This window comes from Lactuca sativa, chromosome 8 (assembly GCF_002870075.4).
Source record: "Lactuca sativa cultivar Salinas chromosome 8, Lsat_Salinas_v11, whole genome shotgun sequence".
NCBI classification, from domain to species: Eukaryota; Viridiplantae; Streptophyta; class Magnoliopsida; order Asterales; family Asteraceae; genus Lactuca; species Lactuca sativa.
In genome coordinates this window covers 179,118,239-179,144,886 of record NC_056630.2, presented here as the reverse complement: position 1 = coordinate 179,144,886, position 26,648 = coordinate 179,118,239, and the positions used below count along the sequence as shown (strand labels likewise).

At 37.3% G+C, this 26,648-nt stretch overlaps 2 pseudogenes; one reads left to right on the top strand and one right to left on the bottom strand.

Annotated features, from left to right (window-relative positions):
* Positions 1-5,402: 5,402 nt before the first annotated feature.
* LOC111885785 (probable xyloglucan endotransglucosylase/hydrolase protein 23) lies at positions 5,403-6,347 on the bottom strand (annotated as a pseudogene).
* Positions 6,348-6,409: 62 nt separating this feature from the next.
* On the top strand, positions 6,410-7,527 carry LOC111885784 (uncharacterized; annotated as a pseudogene).
* Positions 7,528-26,648: the final 19,121 nt, after the last annotated feature.

The window sequence follows — 26,648 nt, the reverse complement described above, 5'->3', positions numbered from 1 at the left end:
AAGAGACAAAACAGAAATCCTGATAGAAGATTATTTAGGACAAATAATCTTGACAGAAAATGTATGCGATATGAATCCCATACACATAAGTCACACTCAAATTCGACTTCGTATGCAGAAGTAATAGACTTCCGAAGTTTCACGATCAGACAATGTATCGTAAATAGTGAATTGGAGATAGGTTGCTTATTAGCCTAAATAATCCAAACAAAAGTCATGGTAGTCGTAAAACCGAGAGCATACATATAAAGAACACCCAAATTTGACTTCATGAAAGGAAGTTATGATTTTTCTAAGTTTTCAACGCAGCAGTGTGCAACACTGATATCGAAATTTATAACTGTTGATTGTTAGGAAAAACAATATAAATGAGAGTTGAAGATCTCGTTCATACCTATATGTCGATATAACGACAGTCAAAAATGGATATCATATGAGAAAGTTATGATTTTAAATGGACTTTAACAGTCTAAGCTTGTAAAAATATAACTCAAAATATAAACTCAAAATTAGACAACGAAGTCTAAATGAAGGTTGTAGATCTCATCGATAGCTATGCGTGGATATAAAACCCATCGAATAAGAAGCTTTTATGATGAAGTTATGTTTTATTTAAGAAAACAGAAATTCCCGCACACAATCGCGTACAAAGACAGATGGCACGATGCGCCTCTGACCTCCCACATCATGATGACACGTGTCAACATACAAAACCCACCATGTCACCTTATTCAACCAGATGCATGACGTGCACCTGATCTATGTGCCCTACCCCTTCGGCGAAGCCCTGCGACATAAGATAGCCGATGAATCAAAGCTCCCGGATCAGAGTTCCGCCCGCGTAATTCTCAGTTTTCGCTAGATTAGTCAATAAGTTAAGCTACGCTTATTTTATTTGAGTGTAACTTTTAATTATAGTCATAGTCGTTATTATGAACCTATAATTAAGATTTGTCAGTAATTCCAAGTCATTATACTGACCGATCTACTTATAGGAGTGATGTCTAGGCTGGATTTAGTAAGGTGTTTAAAGTAGGATTTCAAAACAGTATACTCTATATACCAAACGGACCCTACCTTTGATATGATCCTACCTAGTTAATCCTTACATGATAGATTTTGATGTAGACATTGGGATTTGTAAGGAATCTAGACTATAATTAAATAGTCGCAAGAATTACGAAACTAGATTACGGCTTAGTGTTTTTTAAGTTTAGGTCTCTTTGGAAGTGCAAAGTGAAGCGGAATGTAACATCCTGAATTCAAAAGTACGATTTAAGAGTTTAAAGTGTAATTTCGAAGAAGGGAATCGACGAGTAGGTACGCTTACTCGCCGAGTCGGAGCGGGTTTGGGTCGCGAATTAAGTGACCAACTCGCCGAGTTGGTGCTGGGATGAGAAAAACCCTAATCTTAGGGTCTGCACCCTATTTAAAGGACTTAATGTCCTCCCTTCAGCTCCCTTAGCCCCCTTTGAGATCCAGTAAACCCTAGCTCGTGTGTATAAGGCCATTGGTGGGAGATTGAAGCTTTGAGATGTGTTCTAGTGGAAGAAACTTGAAGATCAAAAGGGTTTGCATCAAGAAAGTAGTGTAGATCCAGAATCTAATACAGTTTTGGGCACATCTTGGAGGTAATGAGTTGTTACCTTTCCTTTTTTGCTTCTAGATTTATTCTTGAATGAGATTTGGGGCCATTTTGGTATGATTGAGATCCACTTCGGGTTTGGAGTCCAGATCTGAGGTTGCTACTTCAGATCTAGACTTGTATTGGTCCAGAAAGTCATAAAGCATCAGTTATTGAATTGTTGGTGAAGCCCTTTTGTCTAAAACCTAAGCCCTAGTGTGTTTTGGGCCCATATCTCTTTGGTTTCACGTAAAGTTTGCAACTTTATGTGAGGGATAGATTGTAAAAGGGTTGATCTACGGATTGGAGCCTCAGCATGGCTCGAAAAGCCTCTGAATGGATTGAGAACTGGAGAGACTCGGCGAGTCACATGGGTGTACTCGATGAGTTGTATGAACACATGCATGGACTCGACGAGTTGGAAGAACAACTCGGCGAGTCTGTTGAGGATTGCCTTGGACTCGGCGAGTCAGGTCGCAGAACCCCAACCTCTTTTGGTTAAAGCCTTGGATTAGTGAGTCGGTTGGCGACTCAGTCAGTTGGACAGGATGGGACTCAGAGATCGTTGGACTCAGCGAGTCTTGGGGCGACTCGACGAGTTAAGTTGTGTCATGAGAGTTTTATGGGTAAGGGAACTCGACGAGTCGATGGGGTGACTCGGCGAGTAGAGTCAACCAGGAAGGTTGACTTTGACTGAGGACTTTGACCTTGACCAAGATTTGACTAGTTTGACTTCCAAGGGTACTTTGGTAATATTGGTATTTATGGAATTGGTTCTTTGGTAGTGTTCAGTGGTGGCGATCGTGTCGGAGGTCGGAGCAGCTTGGTCTTATCTTTTCAGTCAACAATTTCAAGTGAGTTATCCTCACTATATCAATAGGGTCTAAGGCACCAAGGCCGGCCCTTTTAGTTGTTATCTTGGTTACAGTATGCTACATGTGGTTATGATCTGTTAGATTGGTATCAGAATAGATAGTATGTTGTTATGCTCATGTGATCCGTTAGGATTGGTATGTTAGTGACCTGGTTAAGTCGATGCCTTGGTCATGAGAGATTTCTATGATCGATGATCTGTGAGATAGTTATATCTGATATTTGTACTTATACTGTTTATGTGCTTGTTGATATCTTAGATCAGCGTCCTGGTAAAGTATTATGTCAGTGACCTGGTTTAGGCCGGTATCCTGGTATATAGGATGATGCTATGTTAGTGACCTGGTTTAGGTTGGTATCCTGGTATATAGGATGATGCTATGTTAGTGACCTGGTTTAGGTCGGTATCCTGGTATATGGGATAATGCTATGCTTTATGATCTGCTAGATCGATTTGTTTGCCTATGGACTGTTATGTGATTTCCTGTTATATGTACACATGGTTATTTGCTTGATGTTTGGGTTGAGGCGGTCCTGCTTTTTGCTGAAGGCCAACATACCTTACGAGCGTTCTGGATAGATTGTAGGCCCGTATGGCGGTCCAGTCATACCGAAGGCTCGGATAGATTCAGATAGACTGAAGGCCCGGTGCGGGCAGTCCAGTCATACTGTAGACTCAGAGAGTGGACCAGGTGAACTGAAGGCCTGTTGAGGGCGGACCAGTCACGCTACAGACTTGAGAGGCATGGCTGTTTTGTATTGTGATACAATATGTTATGATTATGGTTGTATGTAGTTGGTATTTTGGGGGTAACTCACTAAGCTTACAGGCTTACAGTTCAGTGTATTGTTTCAGGTACTTTAGGAGATTGTGGCAAGGCGAAGGCGTGATCGTACCGCTCCTCATGTTTTATGATTCATGTGATATGGTTCTGGGGGATACTCTGATGTTTAAACTATTTTGAAAATAAGATGTATGAACTTAATGGTTTTTGAATGAAATAAAATGTTTAAAATTGGCTCAAATTTTTGGTCGTTACACGGAAGCACTGTCGAAATCATTAGTCATCCATTATATCAAGTGAGTGCATAGTCCCTTTCATGTACATAATTTTAATGCAAGTATTTACTGAATGTATTAAATATTTGTGAACTATATGATTGTTGCCTGGAATATGTGGTAGGAATATATATATATATATATATATATATATATATATATATATATATATATATATATATATATATATATATATATATATATATATATACAAGGTGTGAACCAGATACAGATCTATATGTGTTATAATATATAAATAATATGATTACGTGATAATAAATAATTGAAGTATGATTTCTAAGAAATATAAAGGAAATGCTAATACGTAATACTATATGTTAATATTAGGATAGGATTGCTTAAATTAGAGTTAGTATTTTGAGAAACGTTCATAAGCCTGGTAGTCTTACCTATTAGGGAAGTAAGACTTATAAAGGATTCTCAGTTTAATTAAGTTTGATAAAGATTATCCTAATTCGGAGAATGTGTGTGAGTTAGGAACATAGAGTAGAGTCATGTTCCGTGTCACTTTTAGGTGTCGATGTACGATAGCTCAGTACCATAGTACATCATATCATTCCTTTTGGATGACCAGAAATGTTGGGTCTAGATCAAACAACTTAACGGTATGTCTGGTAATCACCCAAAGTTGGATGACAACACTTGACCATTCTAGGTGGTCTTATGAGTTAAGTTACTTGTGTAGGATCATAACCTAAATACATAGATGAAAGGTAACACCTTATTCATCAAATTGATTTGAAGGCTCGGGTGCCTTATGACTTACACCAACCAAGGAAGCCCCTAGATGTGTACTCAAACCCTTACCTTAAAACGGTTCGTCGGGGAGATAACTCTCCTAGACAATCAACTACTAAGATATGTGAGGATCGACTGGGGATATATATGTTTGGATAAAAGGTCTTATAGATATTTAAGTTTGAGCTATAACAATATTGTTTAGTAACAATTGATTTACAGGCCTGATAATTAGGAAATATTATCATAAAAATATTATGGGATTAAAATCCTTATGTATCTTACCAGGCTTCCCAACATGTGCCACTTAGTTTATATGCATCACATGTATCAAGACTTAAGCTACTGCAACTTGACTAGGATGTTGAGTGATTAAGGACAACTTGTAATAGAGTTCAGGACCATTAGGTCTTTACGATGTAACCTATGTTTATGTGTTGATTATGACATCCTTAGGATTTTATTAAATTGACACAATCACTTGTACTCAAAATGTTTCAAATATACTTGGAATTTCTGCATCAATGATTACATAAGCGAAAAGCACTACTAGAAAAATAGCCTTTTACGACGCGCAATTTACGACACATACTGATTAATGATACGCAAAAGTGTGTGCCCTAAAAATAATGTAAAATCTTTAGAAATTTGAAGAATTTAGGACGCGCATTTTTGTGTGCCCTAAAATTTGTGTCACAACAGGAAAAAAAAACACGGAGGGAACTTATTAAAAAAAAACGTGTCGAATAAGCATGTCATTTTATAAATTTTTTAGGAAACGTGCGTTCTTTTCTCTGTTAATAACAAAGGGATGAAACGAAATCCTAAAAGTTAAAAACCTCGCCTTGTGTTCTTTTCTCCCTTGTTTTCACCAGTCGAAAATCCCTTCTTACAAGCCCTACGTTCGATTGACGCAGAAGCAGGTTTGATTCTTCTCTTAGGCTACAGGGAGTGGGCCTCGCTACGGAGGTCGCCAACGGTCGTCAAGGGCGCTAAACACTGCCCCTTGGCTTACGCCAAAAGGGTCGCCAACAATAGCTCGCCAACACCATAACGAGAAGAGAGAGAAATAGATTTAATCTCCCTCTACAATCGCTCTCTAGAACCCTCCTTCCTCCCATCCACGGTGTCTCCATCTCTGACAAGTCTCCTTATCCAAAAAACCTTAAAGTTCTCACCGTTTTCTCGATTGTAGGGTTCCAATTTGCATTCTAGAGGAAACCCTTGAGGAAATCTTTTGGAATCTGAGCAGTAATTATAGATCATGTAATTCTTCTGTGCCCATCTTAGCTTTTCCTGCTTTGTGTTATCTAACTCCTCAGATATCCAAGCCTGATTTCCACCGGAAGACGCAGATCCACCGCATGATGATTTCCCAGAAGAAACGACACAAGCATCGACCCTAAAGTTTTTGTAGGAAGCCGTAAAGGGAGCTTGAGTCCAATCGGTTTTCACCAACCCACCCCTGGTCACCCAATCGTCAGCATTCCATTAGCTAGAGTGTATTCCCATGGGCTGATGATACTTACATAATGCATTGAGGGTCCCAAAGGATGAAATAGCTGTGGAAATCAATAGTTGGGTCGAACCATAGATAGAATTGTTGTTCATTGTTGCCTTTTCCTTGACTGAGTACATTTGTATGGAGAATGTAGGATCACCACTCAAGTTACCCAAGAAATTAAAGTCGATCCCATCCCAGTTTGACCCTTTTGAAGACAACTGCAAATACAATTATGCAATTAAGGTAACTTTTTCCATATCATCGATTTAATTGATGTTGTTTTGTAATTCATTAGTTCTTATGAATCATAGTTTGTTTTCTGCACAGTTTAACCTCTTGATCTTGACTTCTTCCACCTCTTGAATAGAGGATGTAAGTAATTCGTAGCCGATTTGTTTTCTGCAAGGTTTAACACCTCGAGGGCTTTGAGCTCCCCACGAGATCATGATGGAGCAACCCTCCAGATGAGACTCTCTTGTAGTCTAGCCATCGATTTGTTTTACCAAATTACTGTTTTTCCCTTGCATCGATTTATATTATATTAATTTTTTGTGGTTTAAAAAATATGTTTAATATTTTTACATAAAAAATGTTTGTGTATTGAAATAAAGTAATTTAATTAAATTTGAAAAAGAAAAAAATAAAGTGTTAGGAGTGTTACCACTCCTTATAGATAAGACGACCCTTCTTCATTTTCTTTAAACCCTAGTTTCTCATTCTTCCCTTATTTCATGTTCAATCTTCAAAGATCACAGTTTGTTCAGGTTAAAAGTTGTTAATTTACCGAATTATCCTTTTGTTATATGTTTTTAATTTTATGAAATGTTGGCAGGTGTTTAATAATAGTCCAGATGAAACTGCTTATTTTCGGATGATGTTAAATAGAGAAAGCATAACAAATGCAACTGTGATGTTTCAGCCTTCATTAATTTCATATTCATTTAACTCTCTTCCTTCTCCTGCATTGCTTGATGTGGCACCAATTTCAACTGATAGAATCTTGTTGTTAGATTCTTATTTTAGTGTAGTTGTTTTTCATGGCAAGACAATTGCTCAATGGAGAAACAATGGCTACCAACATCAGCCTGAACATCAAGTACTTTTTCGTCATTTCACTTTTCCTTTTTATAATTAAAAAAAACCATCAGATTAATATTTTTTTTTATATTTTGTAGGCATTTGCTCGGTTGTTAACAAGCTCCACATGATGATGCATAACTGATAATACGTAAGAGGTTTCCTGTCCCACGATTGGTGGTGTGTGATCAACACGGTTCTCAGGTAAATGACCATTTTACCCTAGCATTCCAAATAACAAATTTCACAATATTGATTAGTTATCGAGTAAATTAAATTACAGATAAAGTGTTGTTGTATACATAAGGTTTGTTTCTTTTCTAGACTAAATAAACCGTTTGAACGAGACTAAATGACCATTTTACCCTTGCATTCCAAATAACAAATTTTACAATATTCATTAATTATAGAGTAAATTACATTATTGGTTTTTGAATGTAACTGATTTTTTCAATTTTGGTCACAAAAATATGTGAAAAACAGGCGAAATTCTTATTGGCTAAGTTGAATCCATCAGCAACATATAACAATGAAGTGGCTAAAGCTAGAATGGATGTCATCTTCACTGATGATGTCAACCTTCAAGTCTTGTTTGAGCATTTACAGAGGCTTGCTGTTCAAACTTCTTGAAAGTTAAGGAATCTTCATGTCTTCTATTGTTATAAAACTTCTTTGAGCATTTACAGAGGTTGATGGTGCAACTGTCATCTCAAGTAAGTTGTTATACCTATTTTCAATTTTCTTTTTAATTCTTAAGTTAACTAAAGATTTTTTTTTCTTAATTCCCTTTATTTATTTTTATGATTTAGACAAATGAACTCTACCAGTTAGTTGCAGTTGCTTTTTGCTTGTTATCCGCTTGGGTAGGTTAAATAAAATGATCTCGTCATATTACCAATGTTTTTTTTGTCATTATTAAAACAAATGTATTTTAATCTTTATTAGTGTAGAGATAAATTAGGTCTAAGTCTTGAGTTGGGGTCTTTTGTGGCTGGTGTTATGATTTCTACAATTGATTTTGCACAACATACTTTAGATTAGGTAATCTATCCATTCAATGCAAGCTTAGTATATGATTTTTGTTGGGACTTATAATAATGAGTAATGACACACATAAACATATTTGTTGTAGGTGGACAATTTGAAACTTATTTACAGCTCTATTTCTATCAAGCATTGGGATGCTTATACATGTATAGTTCTTGTGGACACATGTGGATATATTAGTAGCATCTGTTATTCTGGTTATAGTTATTAAGACCACAGTTTTTGCAGTCATTACAAAGGCCTTTGGATATAATGTTAAGACATCATTTCTTGTAATCTTTCATTAGACCACTTAACCTCAAATCGAAGCCAAGCTCATAATCTTTTACCAGGTTCGACTTTTTTCTTAGGTTTTAGCCCTAAATAGATTAAGCCCTATCACATCAGCCATGAGACATTTCTTGTCATAACCAAAGATGTAATATGGATTCTTATGATTTTACATATCAATCATATTAAACCAAAAGGGGATTTTAAAACTAGTAGTTTTTGCAGATGACAGTAAGAGATGCTTTAGAATCTGCTCTTGTTGAGGAAATGGCTGCTGATTCCAGTGTCTTTATCATGGGTGAAGAGGTAACTAGCTAGTACTGTGTTTATCATTATATATCTAGATAGTCTTTTGCTATAAGCATCATCTTTTTTGTGATGTGCATGTCAGAGAATACTAGGGTGCATACAAGGTTAGAATTTTAAAAGCATTCCACTTGATCTATCAAGTTTTTGTGTGTTTTGGTCTTATAATATTGGATTTGGTTATGCTTAGATAGATTACAAAAAGATTGTTACACAAGTATGGGCCTAACAGGGTTGTTGACACCCCTATCACAGAGGTGAAATAATTAGTTTTTCCCTCATATATTTAGGTCCTTACAAGATGCATCTGATGATGCGAAGGTATATTAAGATCATAAGATCATATATTTCTTTTCTAATATTTTTCAAGAAATGTCAACAACATGCATGAGAAATCATACTATGCATTGGTTCTATTGTTAATGAAAGCTATTGGATGGCAAGGAGGAAGTATACTAGTCCTTGAGAACGTGTGGTGCATGGTTGCACAAGGTCTTAGGTCAGTAATCATGTCGTGTATCTAAAATCCAATCATCACCATCGATCCAAGTTGACCTCGATCTAGATCAAGGTCACCGATGGTTGGTAGTTTTATAGGAATGTATAACCCATGTTAGAAATGTATTATTTTTGTTTAACATTTGAATGATTATTTGTATGACATATTATACTTTGTGTAATTTATTTTATTTTTTGTGTATGAAATTTTATTTTATATTATGAGACAATAAATGTGTGATGTAATTTGAAAATTAGTAAAATTACAAAAATATATATATTTTTTAAAACATTTAAACTTTATGACACGCAAAAATGTGTGTCGTATTTCTTTATGACATGGGCATTAATGATACACAATGCAAGTCGTAAATGTGCATCGTTTTATGACACGCGAAAGCGTGTTATCTTCTTTATGACAGGGCCTTCCTTAAGATGCATTGCGCATCGTAGACGTGCGTCGTAAATAGACGACGCACAAAAGCGTGTCGTCTCTCGTTATGACAGAGCCTTCCTTGACACGCATTACGCTTCGTAAAATGTTGTTTTTTCTAGTAGTGAAGGAAAGTTTTAATTGGTTCTAAAAATTAGAGGATGTCATAGTTGGTATGAGAGCATTAGTTAAAGAGAACTAGGAATAAGGATTTATTTCTAGAGTTAAACTTATAATGTTAAGCAATGATGATGAGATAGGTGTTTAGAACATCGTAGGTTGTATACATAAATAGACACACACACACACTAGAATAATTTAGGATAGATGCATTAAATAACATTATGTGCTAAATAAGAAATTATTATATAGCATAAATACCTTGATATAATATGCCTTGGAATACTTTAGGAAGAAATGCCTTATGTACTAATGAGGTATATACCTAATTGTCGAGGTGTGTACATCCGGACCAAAATTTCGATGTATGGTCTTCCAAACCATTTACGCTGAGGCTATTAAACCGGACCAATAGAAGGAAACAAGGTCAGGAGAGCGAGCCCAGACGAAGAAGTAAGCATTGAGTACAAGTAACGAATACATAGCTAATGACTCTGACAACATTCAGGCCGTACAATACTCCATTCTACTAACGAATCATCTATAAAAAACTGATATGACTAATGACCTCTCCTTAGTACTATTATTGTATGTTCGGTAAGGCAAGAATTTATGATGATTAGACCATCATCTGCACAGTGCATCTCAGGTTGCTGATTCCTTAGATGGACCATTATAAGAAGAGAACTGTAACATTTATATCTTTAAGGTACTAAATTTCCAGGATTTTAACCTTTTGGAAATGGGTCACGATGTAAGTTATGCCCAGCAACGTCTTGAGTCGGCGTTGACATGCTGACTCGCATTTTTGAGTCTCAGGACATGTGATAATATTAGTGACGATGTGAGAACTGTCTGATTACCAAAACCCTAATTTTTCGAAGATTTAATGGAATGAGGGGGCTAGGATTGCTCATCCTCCGCCTCCTTTACTATTCAACCTCCATAAACCCTCATATCTTCCTTCTTAGAGATCCCTAGCCATATTGGTACATTTTTTAGCTTGAAGAGGAAGAACATAGAATTTTTCTAGTGGTAGAATTGCCAAGAATCATCATCATCATCATCATCTCTTCCTCCTGTTGGACTTTTGAAAGTACCAAAGGCTCAAAATTTATTTCATAATATGGCTAGATCTAGGTTTTTGTTACATTACTTCATGAATAAGCAAGCTTGAGTGAAGAAGATCCATAAAGTTAGCAACTTTATGGATTCTAAGGGCCCTTTGAGCATCATAATGTCCAGATCTAGAAGTTGGTGAAGTATTAGAGTCGTGCATGAGAATTTGGTGCTATATTTCTACTTTTGACTTAGAATGGATTGGGGACATTCATGGAGCATGCATGTCGATAAAGTAAACATTTTTATGGACCTTTAGGGTCCCCTTAAGCTTCTGGAAGAGTTGGATTTGAAGAATTAATAGATTAAGGACTTAAAACCTTGGATTTTGGCTTCAAACCATAGTCACGACATAAGACATAAGGTATCACGATATGAAAATGAAAAAGCCCATATACTGATGGGTTTTTGGGACTCACGACATGATTAAGTGATAGTCATGTCGTGAGGTTAGTCCAGTGTGAAATCCATGGTTGAGTTGGTTGAGTCAGGAACAAGTTGCTAGAACCTGACCGAGTGAACTATCACGGCGTGACCAAGGGCTGGTCACGACGTGAGACTCTATATTAGGGTTGTTAACCGTTGAATTTGACTTTTTGGGTTTGAATCGTTGACTTGGTTTGACTTTGGTCATATTGGATGTTAGGTCAAGAGGGGTGGGTCCTAGCCATAAAGGGGTAAGTTGGTCATTTACCATAGAGAGAGAGCGAAAGAGAGAGAGAGAGAGAGTATGTTAAGGACCCTTAATTATGGATTATTACATTAATTGCTAATTAGTGTTATTTTGGATATGTTTAGCGTGAGGAGCTTTTGTGCAACAACTCGAGTGTGAGTTTTATTCGGCTATCGATTGTGGTGAGTCTTGTCAATGTACTTGTGGTTCGAAGGCACCAGTATCGGCCCACTAGATTGTGTTGTATGCTAATTGTCTTTGGGACTCTTGCATGTATGATTGGGTTGAAATATACCCCAGGTTTAGGCACATTATTGCATGCTTAGGTTCAAATAAACCCCAAGACTAGGCACATTATTGCATGTTCGGGTTGACAGAAACCCCAGGGTTGGGCCCCAGAGTTCAGCTTATTATTGTATGATTGGGTTGAAATATACCCATGGTTTGGCACATTATTGTATTTTGGATAAGAATATACCCCAAAGTTGGGACCAACTGTATGTATGGTATGTGGTATTCTGGGGAACTCACTAAGCTTTGTGCTTATGTGTAACATACCGACTCCCAGGTATAAAATTTATATATATCTATTCTTGGGGTTTACTGAGCGACTCGACGAGTGGTGTGCCCAACTCGTCGAGTAGAGTCAAATTGGCCACGTGGGTTTAGTAACCAACTCGACGAGTCAGAGAGCCGACGTGTTGAGTTGGCACTGTGAGATGAAACCCTAAATCCTCGGGGTTGGGGGCCTAGTTAAGAGAACTTATGTCCTCATTTGCACCTCACCAGCTGCCCAAACCCCCTGTGTGAAACCCTAAGCGTTGTAGTGAGCCAAGAGAGTTTTTAGAGCTAATCTTTGAGTTTTCTAGTGCATCTTTTGAAAAGAAAAGGAGATTATCCAGCAAGGAACGAGGAGAAACTGTTGGATCTATTTCTATTTCATCCAAAGCTTCTATGGAAGGTAAAATGGCTACACCTTTCTCATCTTATTAGTTAGATCTCATGATTTTGGAAGTTTAGGGCTTTTACCACCTTTTTATTGGGACTTTGAGTGTATGGAGTTATCAAGAGGTCTAGACTTTAGATTTGGACCCTGTGAGGTCCCTAGAGTCCAAAGGTCCTAACTTTATTCAGCCATAAGAGGATCCTTGTGCTTAACACCTTTGTTAGAACATGCATTGGCATTAAGGAGAAAATATGCCATGCATGAATGTAAAGATCGAAGCTTTATGTGACAATCGAGTCTTAGGAGGCTAGATCCAGACTTTGGAGTGGTGGATTTTCCTTAAAAGGTATGAATTAGAAAATAGACTGAAGGGACTCGCCGAGTCCCTAAGTTGACTCGACTAATTGATTAGGGTTTGTCCCGATGAGCTGTATCATGCGGTAACTCGGCGAGTTGGGGGTCAACTCGACGAGCTGAGCTGGACTTTCATGAGACTTCTGGGGAAACGAGGGGACTCGATGAGTTTCATAAGTGCACTCGACGAGTAGGGCGAACATTGATTGTTGACTCAAATTTGACTTCTATTGACTTTAGGGTTTGGTCAAACATGAGAAATGGAGACCTTGGAGGGGTAAAATGGTCTTTTACCCAATTCAAGAGATAGAGAGAGAAAGAATAACCTTTGGTTATTTAGAGTCATGAATAGAGTATTAATTAGGGATATTTATCCTATGTGTTAGGCGAAGGCTAGTTCGGGATTCGTGTTCAAGGTTATTTGCTTGCTTGCTTACGAAGTGAGTCTTCTCACTATACTTACCTAGTGTGGTAATTTGAGTTATGTGACCGGAGGGTCTATGTTCTTATATTGAATATTGTGATATCCTGCATTATGTCTTTGTGATTTGTGCTATGAAATTATTCTGAGCTACTGAGTTAGGACCGGAGGGTCAACCCTAAGCTGTGGGACCAGAGGGTCTCCACTGAGACACATTGACCGGAGGGTCTTATTGAGTTATAGCCTTGAGTGGCTAATGAGTTGTGTGTGGTATTTTGGGGAAGTCACTAAGCTTCGTGCTTACCGTGTTATGTGATATGTGTTTCAGGCACTTCTCAGGATTATGGGAAGGCGCCAACTTGATTGTACACATGAGAGAAAGAGTTATGTTTTAAGGATCCTGGATTATTAATCAAATAATAATGGAGCTTGTGTTTTGTTAATTCGATAATTGAGATTTCTGTGAAATGTGTTATGAGAATTATGTGATTTTAAAATGAAAATTTTGTTTGAAAATTTACGGTGTTACAAGTTGGTATCAGAGCCTTGGTTCAAGGGATTGGGATGAACCTCCGGGTGTGTTTGGACTCAAACTCAAGATTTAAGAGAAAACGAGTTAGAGCAGTGTGTACAACTAGCCAGAGCCCGAACGGCGATTTCCCAAAATACCCTTACTTTTGTGTTATGAGATATTTATGAGATGTTAGTTATGCATGCTAGAGGATAGGCTAGGTATTTAATATTTTAGGAATAGAGTTTCCTGATTTGTGATGCCTTAGCCTAGGAGTTGCTGCGATTTGTTATGTGCCTTGAGTATGTGCTGAGTAAGAGTATCTAGCAAGAATCACCTGGAGAGAGTTTTGAGTAGCGGGGTAATCTAGGAGAGATACCTAGATGAGCATTTAAGGAGTCTACTGGGAAGAGTAGTTAGATTCCACGAGAGGTAAGATAGCATGAGTTTAGTGATGCCTTTTGATTTGTGAATAGAGCAAGGGGAATTGTATGCCTAAGTAGCGTTATGTGCCGACAGAGGTTATTCGATGCTTGAATGTTGCTTGCTTCATGCTTTATGGAACTCTTGATGATGGGAGTCAGCTACTAAGTGAATATGACGATATTCAGGAGGTAGATGGTTGGCATCATAAGGAGTTCTTCATCAGTTGATGGCAGAGAAGTGTGAGAACCTAGGAAGAGCCTAGGGAGTGACTTTAGTCAGATGAGTATGCTGATGAGGAGAATTCCCTGGATAGCGACCACGTATAACGGGATTAGTGATCGGGAAGGTTGAGCAGCTACTTAGGAAATCTGGGACGATCCGTGTGTAAAGTATGGGTAGATGTGGCAGGTAATATGGGCCCGTACTACTGAAAGTAGAGGACCCATACTCGAAACAAGGAGAATTCCAGAGGTTCTAAGTAGTAGATGGAGGGGAGATAACATGTTTTGAGTACCATGATTCGTAGCCGATTGAGGGAATATAACATAGTTTGAGTACCATGATTCGTAGTAGATTGAGAAGTGATAACATGGTTCGAGTACCATGATTTGTAGCCGATTGAGGGGAGATAACATGGTTCGAGTACCATGACTCATAGTAGATTGAGAAGTGATAACACGATTGGAGTACCATGTTTCGTAAGAGATTGAGGGGAGATAACATGGTTCGAGTACCATGATTCGTAACAGATTGAGAAGAGATAACATGGTTCGAGTACCATGATTCGTAACAAATAATGCTTCTGACTTTACCAGTTGTCCCGTTGTGATCGTTTAGACTGAGAACTGATAAGATGGTGTGTGGGGCCAGAGGGCCATGTCGGACAAACTTCAATGGAGCGTACCTTGAGAGGGAAACTAATTAGTTTCTGAGAGATGTTACTGGTTAGATGCCAGTTGGAGTTGCAAGACTCAGGGATGAGTAGAGATGGTGCTTTATGGAGGATTGCGGCTTAAGTTGATCAATCGGCCGATAGTAAGATGTCACTTTATGTGACAAGAGTTGCACTATTCCCGTGTGAGAAGTAAAGGAGATGACGAGGTTCCGGTTTCAGAGTTTGGAGATAACCCCATGGGGTAGCATATGGTTGCGACCTTTTCACCAGAGTAATTGGGTAGTATGTCTGCTGCGAGGTATTTTCTTATACCATGAGAGAGTCATTAGTGGCGACTGAGATGGAAGAGGACAAGGAGATTCTTTACTTGAGTAAGACATACTATTTAGCAGCAGTTCTAGGTGATCAAGAGGAGTATATCGGGGTGGCGGCCCTTATTGCCTACGTTGTGTATCGAATGTTAGAGTGAAGTCTCTTGTTTCTATGATGATCCACACGATCGAATGTTGGTTACGAGTTGTGTGATAGTTCAATATTTCCAGGTTGAGAGTCGTGACTAATTCGGGATAGTTGGGATATCCGGGGGTGTGTCGGTATGAGATTTGGAGATGACTAGAGTGAAGGGTTTTGAGCATTCTAACACTCCTATGGTGTACATGAAACCCTAGAAACCTTGGATCTATGTTTTTCTATGATACATGCAAATTTATTTTTCCAAGGTTCATAACCTATCTAGCATACATGGGGAACTTTTAAACATAAAAGTGAGTAACAAATACACACTTTTAGTTGCTTGGATTCCTTGAGAACCTTGTGAGCCTAGCACCTAAAGTGTGACACCTCAAATGTCTCACACAACACTAAAACTCTTGGAATAGACTTAAGAGAAGTTCACTTACACCTCAGAATTGGCTAGCCCTCTATCTTGTACAAGTAGTGCCGATTTTGCTAGACTAGGGGTCTTTATATAGTTGTGGCACAAGTAGGGTTACACCATGTAAACCCTAATTGTCATGGCTTTTCATATTCCATGATCCATGGGTTTGTAACCTCCATGGATTATCCATGGAGCACCTTATGGGTTTTAGCCCAATCCATACAAACCATTGATCATTGGCGCACTATATAAGAATAGATTATTTACACAATCAACCCCATATATTGAATTAGTCTCTTTTTAATCACTTAATTAAATCCAAATTAATTATTTGATCAATACTAATTAAATAATATTATTAATATATTAAAAATTATAATATATTAATAATCCTTAAGTGTCCTTTCTATCATTTAGTCTATCCAAGTGTTGAAATGCCATGCAACCCAAATGGACCATGCTAACCGGGTCAAGTACATCCCATAAATATTTATGAACTTAGACACGTAATCTAAAAGTCTCCCACTTGGATAAGTCTAATAATTATATTTCAAAAAATAACTTCAGGAACCGATAAGCAATCATAGCTCTTTCAAGGTCTCGCGGAACTGAGATGATGATGATACATGATTTAAGATAAGTGATCATATAATCCTCTATTCTCGATATCAGCCGGACAAATACATGGAACAATGTCTTACTTATTGTCCAACAATTTGTTTCCCAATTTCCGATTTGTTTGACATAGAACTTAATTGAACACATCAACTTAGTTCTGACCGGGCCCGGTACATGGGTCAACACAAAATCATCAAGGGGCCTAGATATCGCTTCTAATCCAAGAAGGAACAGATAAACTTCGACTCATATGCTTGTTCTACTACTTGTTGAATCATACACAAAGGCACGTTTTATAACATCGACTTACCAATGCGTTTTCGTACAATCAATGTATAACCAACTCATAGGCAACAAGTCATATCTCTAGGTTTGAAGACTTATATGATATTACCATATCACTATTAATCGAGGTAAATTCCATGAAGTGATACCAGTGGGCGTGGGTTGAATCCAATACTCAGAACTTATGAGCACTCATGAATGTTGCAGCAACTCGTGCTATGTCTCATACGTCGGACATCTACAATCCAACTTCATGACAGACTTGATTCATATCTACTTCCAACATATGACCGACTGTGGATGGTTTGAATAACTTAGTCATTCGGGAAGAATGACCTACTTATTCTAGAAGTCAAAACATTCAAAGTGAAACACAAGAATAGTCGCATCAAATATGGTCTCAGAACTTCTGAATATAAATAGAACATCTTTTATTTATCACCATATTGATTACACATTATTCATTGCACACTGTTTCAAACTATCAACTTTATACTTGAATTAAAACAATAGTTGTCCCATGTTCCAAGCATGTACACTATGGTTTTTTTCTAAACACTAGTCATGCCATGCACACTAAGTTTGTCTATGATCTTTACTCTGTGAAATAGATCGATTAAACATAATTCCAATGATACTCATTTCACAATCCTAAATCCTTACCGCAAATGCAAGAATTCCAAATTCCTGCCATTTACCTAGATCTGTTAGATTCTAAACTTATATGCATTGGTCCACTTGTAATGATTATGCACAAAGTCACAAAGACCTGTCAACAGACATTACAGAGTATTCCAATGGAGATCAACTCCATGGAAACGAAGTCTCATATTCAAAGTTTATTGTTTTGAACATTCTTCTTGCATTAAGTTTCCTAATCTTACACAGATTTAATGAATAACTTCCACCTATGGGAACATTTCCATATTCCCTTTTTGACTATCACTCCTGAACAAGACTTGACTCTATTCAAAATATGTCAATATGGTCCTTCCAAAATTAACACTATACTTTCAACTTTCCCTGAGCAACCAATCTTTGGTAAACCTTAGATTGTCCTTAATAATTGCTTAATTAAATTAGTCATATCTAGTTCTAGTACTTTTTCCCTCTTAATGCTCTGGGCATTTGGAAAAATTTAGAACAAATGAATATGATAGCACATGCAATCGATCCTATATCTGAATCATATGGGACACGATTCATAAAGACATGATACTAGACCAGTCTTTTGCTATAATATTTCTATTTCTATTTGCGAAGTTCTCATAATTCATATTATGAAAAGGTATGCCATAATCATAATAGGATTTTAGAACACAAATAATGGACCCATATATAGAATTTCCTTATGTTGAGCCATTCCAACATAAAATTCATATATATATATATATATATATATATATATATATATATATATACATATATATATATATATATATATATATATATATATATATATCCTTGACTAAAGATGATTAAAACCTCAATCTAAGCTTTTAGAATTAAAATGAAGTATAATTCCTCTCCCTTAATTATAGCAAAACAACTTTTTCCCAATTGAAACCTTTTGTTTTCTATAATTAACATTGCTAACTTGCAACACTTATTATAATTATCATGCTCCCACTTGCATGATGATTATTAGCATAACACTTATGCTCCCACTAGCTTTGACATGTACTCAGAAACCAGCTGGACTTCTAGAAATCAATACTTTAATGACCTTCTTACCAAAGTTCATACTTCTGATACGAGATGCTTTGATAAAACTTTATCAAAATCATACACCTTTCCTTAGATAGGACACATGTGTGTCTAAACAATTTCATAACTATGAAAAGGGATGCCATAATCGTAGTCTCAATTGTTTAGACCTTTGCCATTTCTCACAAGTTCATGTTAGTGTGCCGTTTAACCACACACGCTCCACTAATGACTTTGAGAATACAAATCTCACAATTGCTATCTACTTAAAATCTACTTAGTGAAAGTGTTTCCTCACCATCATTTTCATGAATCGGAGAGAAACCTTATGACACCTTAGATTTTATGGTGTATGTGTTCCTATCCATGTGAATTTGTCAAAACCATAATCACAAGACAATGTTAGTGACAAATCCAAACTCTTATGGATTGAACTTGTGCAGTCTTAACTTCTTGCCACCTGGCAGCACAAGGGTCTGTCATTGCTTCCAAGTTGTTATGCAACCAATTGAGAACTCTCAGAACTCATATGCGAAGCTAACTTTAACTGGAATGGGCACATAAATAGGAATACGTCAACACAATAGGTTATAAACCTCAAGTCGTGTGCTAGTGATAAACTATAGGTTTTTCTTCTTGATTAGATCTGAAAGCTTTTCCAAGATCTTTAAGACTCCCACGTCCTCTTGACATATAAGACTCACTTGCCAAATATTCAAGAGATAGTGCAGATTCAAACACTTCACACAATTGGCCTTAGTTGGTCTTTGTTTTATCCAAAACACCACAACTTACCAATTTCAAATGTATAAGAGTAGGACACATTTTACTCTTACATTTGACAAGTGTTATAAAACTTTCTTTAAGATATGTCACTCAAGTTACAATCTTGGAGTATGACTCTAAGATTTGTTTTTGGAACGAAGTATGACTCATCTTCTTGATTTAACCACTTCAATAATTCATGATTCATATTCTTAGCCATAAGAATGCACTAAGACGTTCTTAGAGGACCAATTGTGATATAGTTTCTTAATAATTAAGATGATCACAAAACATGATACTAATTGACTCTCCAATCTTTTTAGATTTGAGTAACTTTTATCTTTATGCCTGATTTGATTCTTCTTATTCATCCTGCAATACATCGAAACTTTTCCGATATTTTAGAATTATACTTAAACTTGTAAGTATAACCATATTTACTCAACTTTAGTAAATCATGACGAATAGTCTTATCGATCTTTTGTGGTGGACCTTGACCAGTGCACATGAATGTGTACTGGATCCCTTAGTCCTTCACTTGACTCACATATACATGCAAACAAGGAATTAGTCTTAATTTTCCAAAGATGAAAATTATCATTCATCATACGACTTGCATGATTCGAAGTTTCTATACAACTGAAACTTTGGTAATGAGAATCTTTCCTTATTTGGTAAATTATGAAACTACCACAAATGAAAGAATCAAATCCATTTTCCAATGTTGCTATCAAAGGAATCATATAAACAACAATTTTTTACAAATGCCACTATAAGGATATAATAACAAAACTTTTCTTTTATTTAAAACTTGCAGAAAAACTTATCCTTACAATGCAAATGCATATGAAAACTATGTTGTTATCTATTCCTAAGCAATCTATGACAACTCTTAAGCAGTAGCTCAAAAATTCTGATCACTGAACCATGCGATCGAAATCCATCTTCGCGATCAGAATCAACTTACTCTTCTTTAAGCTTCCTCACTTTTCTTTGATTCTTAAAACTTCAACATGTAACCCAGTCACATCATGTAATAAGAATCTCCAAATAGGAACTTAATAGAGTTAGATAGTGGACTTACCTGAAGTGGAGTCAAATTTTTTTTGACTTGAACAACCTTATGATCTTTTAGGTAAATAGGGCAGCTTTGCAACCAATGCCCCTTCCTTTGGCAATAGAACCATATGGACTCTTTGGTAATGGTACATGGGACTATCTCAGACTTAGCCTATCTCTTTACCATTTGCTCAACTGAGTTGACTATGGCCGATCCCTTTTCATTGGGAAGAGAAAGCTTCTCTGGATATCCAATGTTACCAATTGTCAATGTCCATTGTATTTTGGGAAGTTGATCTACTAATCAAATTTGCTTTACCAGTGCACCAAATCATTGCTGATTCAACAACACCAAGAAAATAAATAAGATCATTAAGGGTCATGTCATAGTCTTTTACATAGTAGTCCTAAAGGACACTTACTATAAGACTTAGAAAGTGATTGAACAACCAACTTTCTCAAGACTTTGACACCCAACTCTCCCGGCTTGTCAATATGTGACTTCATCTCCAAGATGTGAGCACACATAGACCTTGCTTGCCAATAGGGCTTGAGTGACCTTAAACTTGTGGGTTAGGGAGAATAATTGGAGGAGGTGGAGGAAGTGAAGAATGATTTCCATGATCCAACCACGGGACATCATCTTCATTAGGAAAGCTTGTTCCAAGAGATTTGGGAAGATCGTAGATGTCTAAACCAGACATCTATGATGGGTTTAGAGCATTCTAACACTTCCTAAGTGTACATGCAACCCTAATAACCTTGAATCTATGTTTTCTCAATATACATGCAAATTTCTTTTTCAAGGTTATTTCCTAACTAGCATGGCATGGGGAATATATGAAACATAAAAACTAGTAGAAATACATACCTTGTTGTTGCTTGGATTCCTTTAAGACTTTGCGAGCCTAGCACCCCAAATGTTGTGCCTCAAAAGCTTCACACAACACCACAAAACTTGGAACAACTTGAGAGAATACTTCTTGCACTGAAAATAGGTTATGCCCTCTCTAGTAACACTAGGTCCCGATTTTCCTAGCCATGGGGTCCCTTTTATAGTGGTGTCACAATTAGGGATTCATCATGAAGACTCATAATTGTCATGACTCTTCCATTCTCATGACCCATGGGTTTGTAACTCCCATGGACTATCCATGGAGCTCCAAATAGTTATATCCATAACCCATAAATCATGGATCATTTAATCCACTATAAAAGTTTAGATGATTGTCATAATCAACCCCATATATTTAATTAGTTTCAACTTGATCACCAAATTAATATTTGATCAAGACTAATTAAATAATACTAATATTAATATATTAGAACTTCTAATATATTAATAATCATAAGTGCCTTATTCTCTCATTTTGTCTATCCAAGTATTGCAATGCCATGCAACCCAAATGGACCATGCCTGGTCGGATCAAGTACATACCAAATAAAGTTATGGACTTAGACACTATATCCGACAGTCTCCCACTTGGATAAGTCTGATAACTATGTTTGCAAATAAGACTTCAAAATCCGACTAGCAATCGTAGCTCTTTCAAAGTCTCTCGGAACTGAGATGATGATGATACTATTGGAATAGTGTCTAAGGCTGCAACTATATTAGGCAAGTATTTGACCCGTTTGTGCATGGTCCTTTTGGGTTGCCTTCACCATAGCAACTTGATAGGATGATTTATTAAGAGAGAATAAATATTATTGATATATTATGGGAATAATATAAAGAATAATAATATTGTTATTTGATTAATATAAGTCATAGAATTAATTAGAATTAATTTGGTGACTTAAAGAGATTAATTAAATAAGAGGGTATAAACTATCAATTGTTTGATAGTTAAACTTTAGACTATAAATCCATATTGGATAGATAGTGGACGGATTCTAGAAGCTATGGATAATTTCAAATCGTCCAAGGCTATCTAAGGAATGGATTTGGATTGCTTTAAGAGAAGATTATCCAATTAGGCTTTAAGCTGTAACCCTTAAGGAGTCTACAAGTATAAATAGACCCTATGGCAAAGGGAAATCGACACTTGATCTAAAGTAGAGAAACCCTGGCCGAATTCCCTCTGCTCTCCTCTCTCTCAAATCATCCTCCTTTCTATTTGGTGTTTGTAAGCCATTAGAGGAGTGACAATTGTGACTCTAGAGCTCCAAGACAACAAGATCAAACAAGAGATTCAAAGGTATGATTCTAGATCTGATTTAGTATTGTTCTTATTCCTAATTTGTCATTAGAAGTCTTGGATTCAAAGCATGTTTAATTAGAAAGCCTAGATCCGAGCATTAGGGTTTTGCATGCGCACATAGGAAAGTTCTTATGGCTAAAACCCATCAGTGGTATCAGAGCCTAGCTTGGTTTTCATTAAATTGTTGCTTATTTGTTTGAAACTTGACTGCAAAATTCGATTTTGTGTTTCTGAGTCATGGACTCGGCGAGTTCCATAGTGGACTCGGCGAGTTGGCCTGACTCGGCGAGTCCCTTGGTGCACACGGCGAGTCCAAGCGTCAGTAAAGGCCAGATTCGGGATTTCTTCATGATTATCTTATGGAAAATTACCTTAATCATATTAGATCAACCCTAATCCGATTTTTTGATATATATGACTATAATCTTGATCTAGTTAAAGATATTTATCAACTAATAAAATATTTAACTTCCTTATATGATAATTAATTAATTATTTTAATTAATTTAGTAATTATCTTGAAAGAAATCTTGAATAAATCAAATATAGATAATTAGGAAATCAATTGTTAATTAAAATTATTTGTTATTTGATCCTCCATGTTTTAAATGTTTAAAACTTGTCCTCAAGTTTTGAAATTTATATTTTGTGATTAAAAGTTTGAATTTAGACAATTTAAATTTCAAACCCTAGATTTTAAAATGTTTAAAATACAACCCTATACTAATATAATATTACAAGAATAATATATATATGTATAACTAAAATGCTAGTCTTACCGTTAGTAGGCCTCATTCACGAAGCCGATCTATAAGGTGGGTATAAGGTTGCGGCCTATAAAATGGCGCTTAATGGGTGTACACTCACACCCACCGTTTGCTTGATCGGTGGAGGGTCGTTAGCCGAACGGGTAGGATAGGGCAACCTCATCCTCTCATTACAAGTATAATAAGTAATACAAAGTAACTACACATATTTTAAAATTTCCCAATCATAGTTACTTTAGGAAAAGTGAATTGATGCAATCCCATGAAATTACACTTTGCACCCTTGCTAAGAAGTTAGTGGAGCGTGTGTGGTTTACCGGCACACTAATTGGTTCTAAGCAAAGGTGGAAAAGGGTGATTCATTGTTTATCATAGTTCGATGGAGCGTGTGTGGTTTACCGGCACATCGAATAGGTGATCGTTACAATGAAGGCGCCATGTGAATTTGCATGGTAATTCACACCCGCTTTGTGGTCCTCGGTATCCCAGTCACAAACTAGAGGGGCATATCGAGATTTAAACATGCCATTGAATAGTTTCAATGAATCTCATCCGTACCTAGGAATTCTCAATACATTTAGGACTAATAGTTAGGTTTTATGGTGGAGAATTAGTGAATCGTCATTCACTTACCTTCAATTTATTTGCATGTTAGATTACGACATCCCTTTTCTAATATGTAAATATTGTTGTTGGATCCTAGCCCTAATTTTTTCTTATTGGGTGATAATTAGGGATTCATATTCTAATCTATCTTTGTCCTTTCTATTTGTAGATGTCGAACTCTAACAACGCTGCTGCTAGTTCTTTCACGTTGATGAGCCTTTGTTAAAAGGTCACCTTCGATGGAACGAACTTTAGCGAATGGATAAGATACATTTGCACTATTGCTCGCTATGAGGATAAGGAGTATGTCCTCGATGAGAAACTCGAGAAGATCAACCCTAAAATCGCTACTCCGACTGAAATTATCGCTTTCGAAACTCATGAGCGCGATGCAAGGAAAGTACATTGCATCATGATAGCCACCATGAACTCCGAATTCCAAAAGTCCTACGAGGACATGTAGCCATACGAGATGCATCAAGACTTATTGGAGAGATACCACCAAAACGCGAGACAAGAGCGTTATGAGATTTTCACTAACATGATTTCCGCTAAGATGGGTCATGGAGAGTCTCTTACCGTGCACCTGCAAAAGATGCAAAGGTATGTCGACCGCCTTCGCAAGTTAAATGTTGACTTTGGGGAAGACTTGGCGATCGACATGGTGCTTCACTCTTTGCCTCCGATGTACAATCAATTTAGGATGACCTACCACATGAACAAAGAGGAGGTCACCCTAAGCAAACTCCAAGGTCTCTTGAGGGTCGCTGAGATCAACTTCAAAGACAAGTCTGTTGCACCAACTCCCAATCCACCCGCTGCTCCTGTCTTGGCTATTGGTCAAGGAAAGGGAAAGAAGAGGAAGGGTTCGTCTAAGAACTATCGTAAGGTTAAAGCCCGAGATGGTACCTCTTCTAGTGGGACCAAAGTTGATCCCGCTAAACCCTGCCCTAACCCTAAGGAGGCAGAATGCCACCACTGCCACAAGATAGGACATTGGAAGAGAAGCTGCCCAGAGTACCTGCAAGCCATCAAGGAGGGAAAGATCAAGCCATCTTTCATAGGTATATACACAATTAAATCTAACAATTCTAATCATGCTATTTCTTGGGTTCTTGATACTGGTTGTGGTTACCACATTTGTTCTAATGTGCAGGGACTAAGAAGAAGTAGGGATGTGGAGCAAGGAAGGATCAATCTAATCATGGGGAACAGAAGATCGTCACCTGTGACCAAGATTGGAGTGTATTCTTTAGTGCTTAGGAATAATTTATGTTTAGATTTGAAAAATTGTTGCTATTCGCCAGAAATGGCTAGAAACATCATTTCATTTCATGGTTTGTTTAGACAAGGTTTTAGATTTTCTTTTAATAATGAGAATGGTTCTATTTTAGCTTATCTAAATGGTGTTTTTTATTTTGAAGCTATACCATGTAATGGAATTTATGAAACTGTTATGATTGTTGATAACTTAGGAAATGATGTTTTGAACATAGATTCTTCCAATAGTATGGATAAAGCATCCTTGTGGCATTGTCGTCTTGGACATGTCAACAAGAAATGCATAGCCCAACTCCAAAAGGATGGAGTGTTGGAGTCATTCGACCTTAGGGAAGATGACACGTGCGAGTCTTGTTTTCTTGGAAAGATGACTAAATCACCCTTCACGAGTACGTGTGAGAGGGGTGAGGGTCTATTGGACCTAATACATACCGATGTATGTGGACCATTTAGATCAACCACGAAGGATGGGAACCGCTTCTACGTGACTTTTACCGATGATTATAGTAGATATGGGTATATCTATTTAATCAAGCAAAAGTCAGAAACCTTTGAAAAGTTCAAAGAGTTCAAGAATGAAGTGGAGAATCAATTAGGCAGGAAAATCAAGATGCTTCGATCCAATCGAGGAGGAGAGTACCTAAGTCTTGAATTCCACGATTATCTCAAGGAGTGTGGAATAGTTTCACAATTGACGCCTCCTAGGACACCGCAGTTGAATGGTGTGGCAGAAAGGCGTAATCGAACCTTATTGGATATGGTTCGCCCTATGATGAGTCATGATTCACTATCAATCTCTTTTTGGGGGTATGCCTTAGAGACTGCCGCCCATATCCTTAACCGAGTCCTTACTAAGAAGGTTGCCAAAACACCTCACGAGATGTGGACAGGGTAAGCTCCCTCATTAGCACATATCAAGGTTTGGGGTTGCGAGGCGTTCGTAAGACGAGATACTCACGACAAGCTCGAACCTCATAGTGAGCGATGTATTTTCATTGGCTACCCGCAGAAATCCTTTGGATATCTCTTCTATAGACCAAAGGACAATGTTGTCTTTGTTGCGAGAAGAGGAGTTTTCCGAGAGCGAGAACTCATAAGCCAAGGAGATAGTGGGAGGTAAATCGAACTTGAAGAGATTCAAGAGTCAATAGATGAAGGAACCTCTACCGCTGGCACTCAACCCGAGGAGGAAACTCCGGTTGAACCGATTGACGAATCCTTACCTCTTAGACGTTCCGATAGAGTTAGAGTTCTACCCCAGTTTTATGGTTTTTATATTACTACCGAAGGGGACACGTATATTAGTGACGGTACACTAATAAACCTTGATGAACCTAATAGCTATAAGGAAGCCATGGCAGGCCCGGAGTCTGCAAAATGGAAAGAGGAAATGGATAGCGAGATTCAATCCATGCATGATAACCAAGTTTGGAATTTGGTTGATAATGTGTCCGGACGTAAGACCGTTGGGTGCAAATGGATCTTCAAGAAGAAGACCGACGTGGATGGAAACATACACACATATAAAGCGCGATTGGTCGCGAAGGGCTTTACTCAAACTCC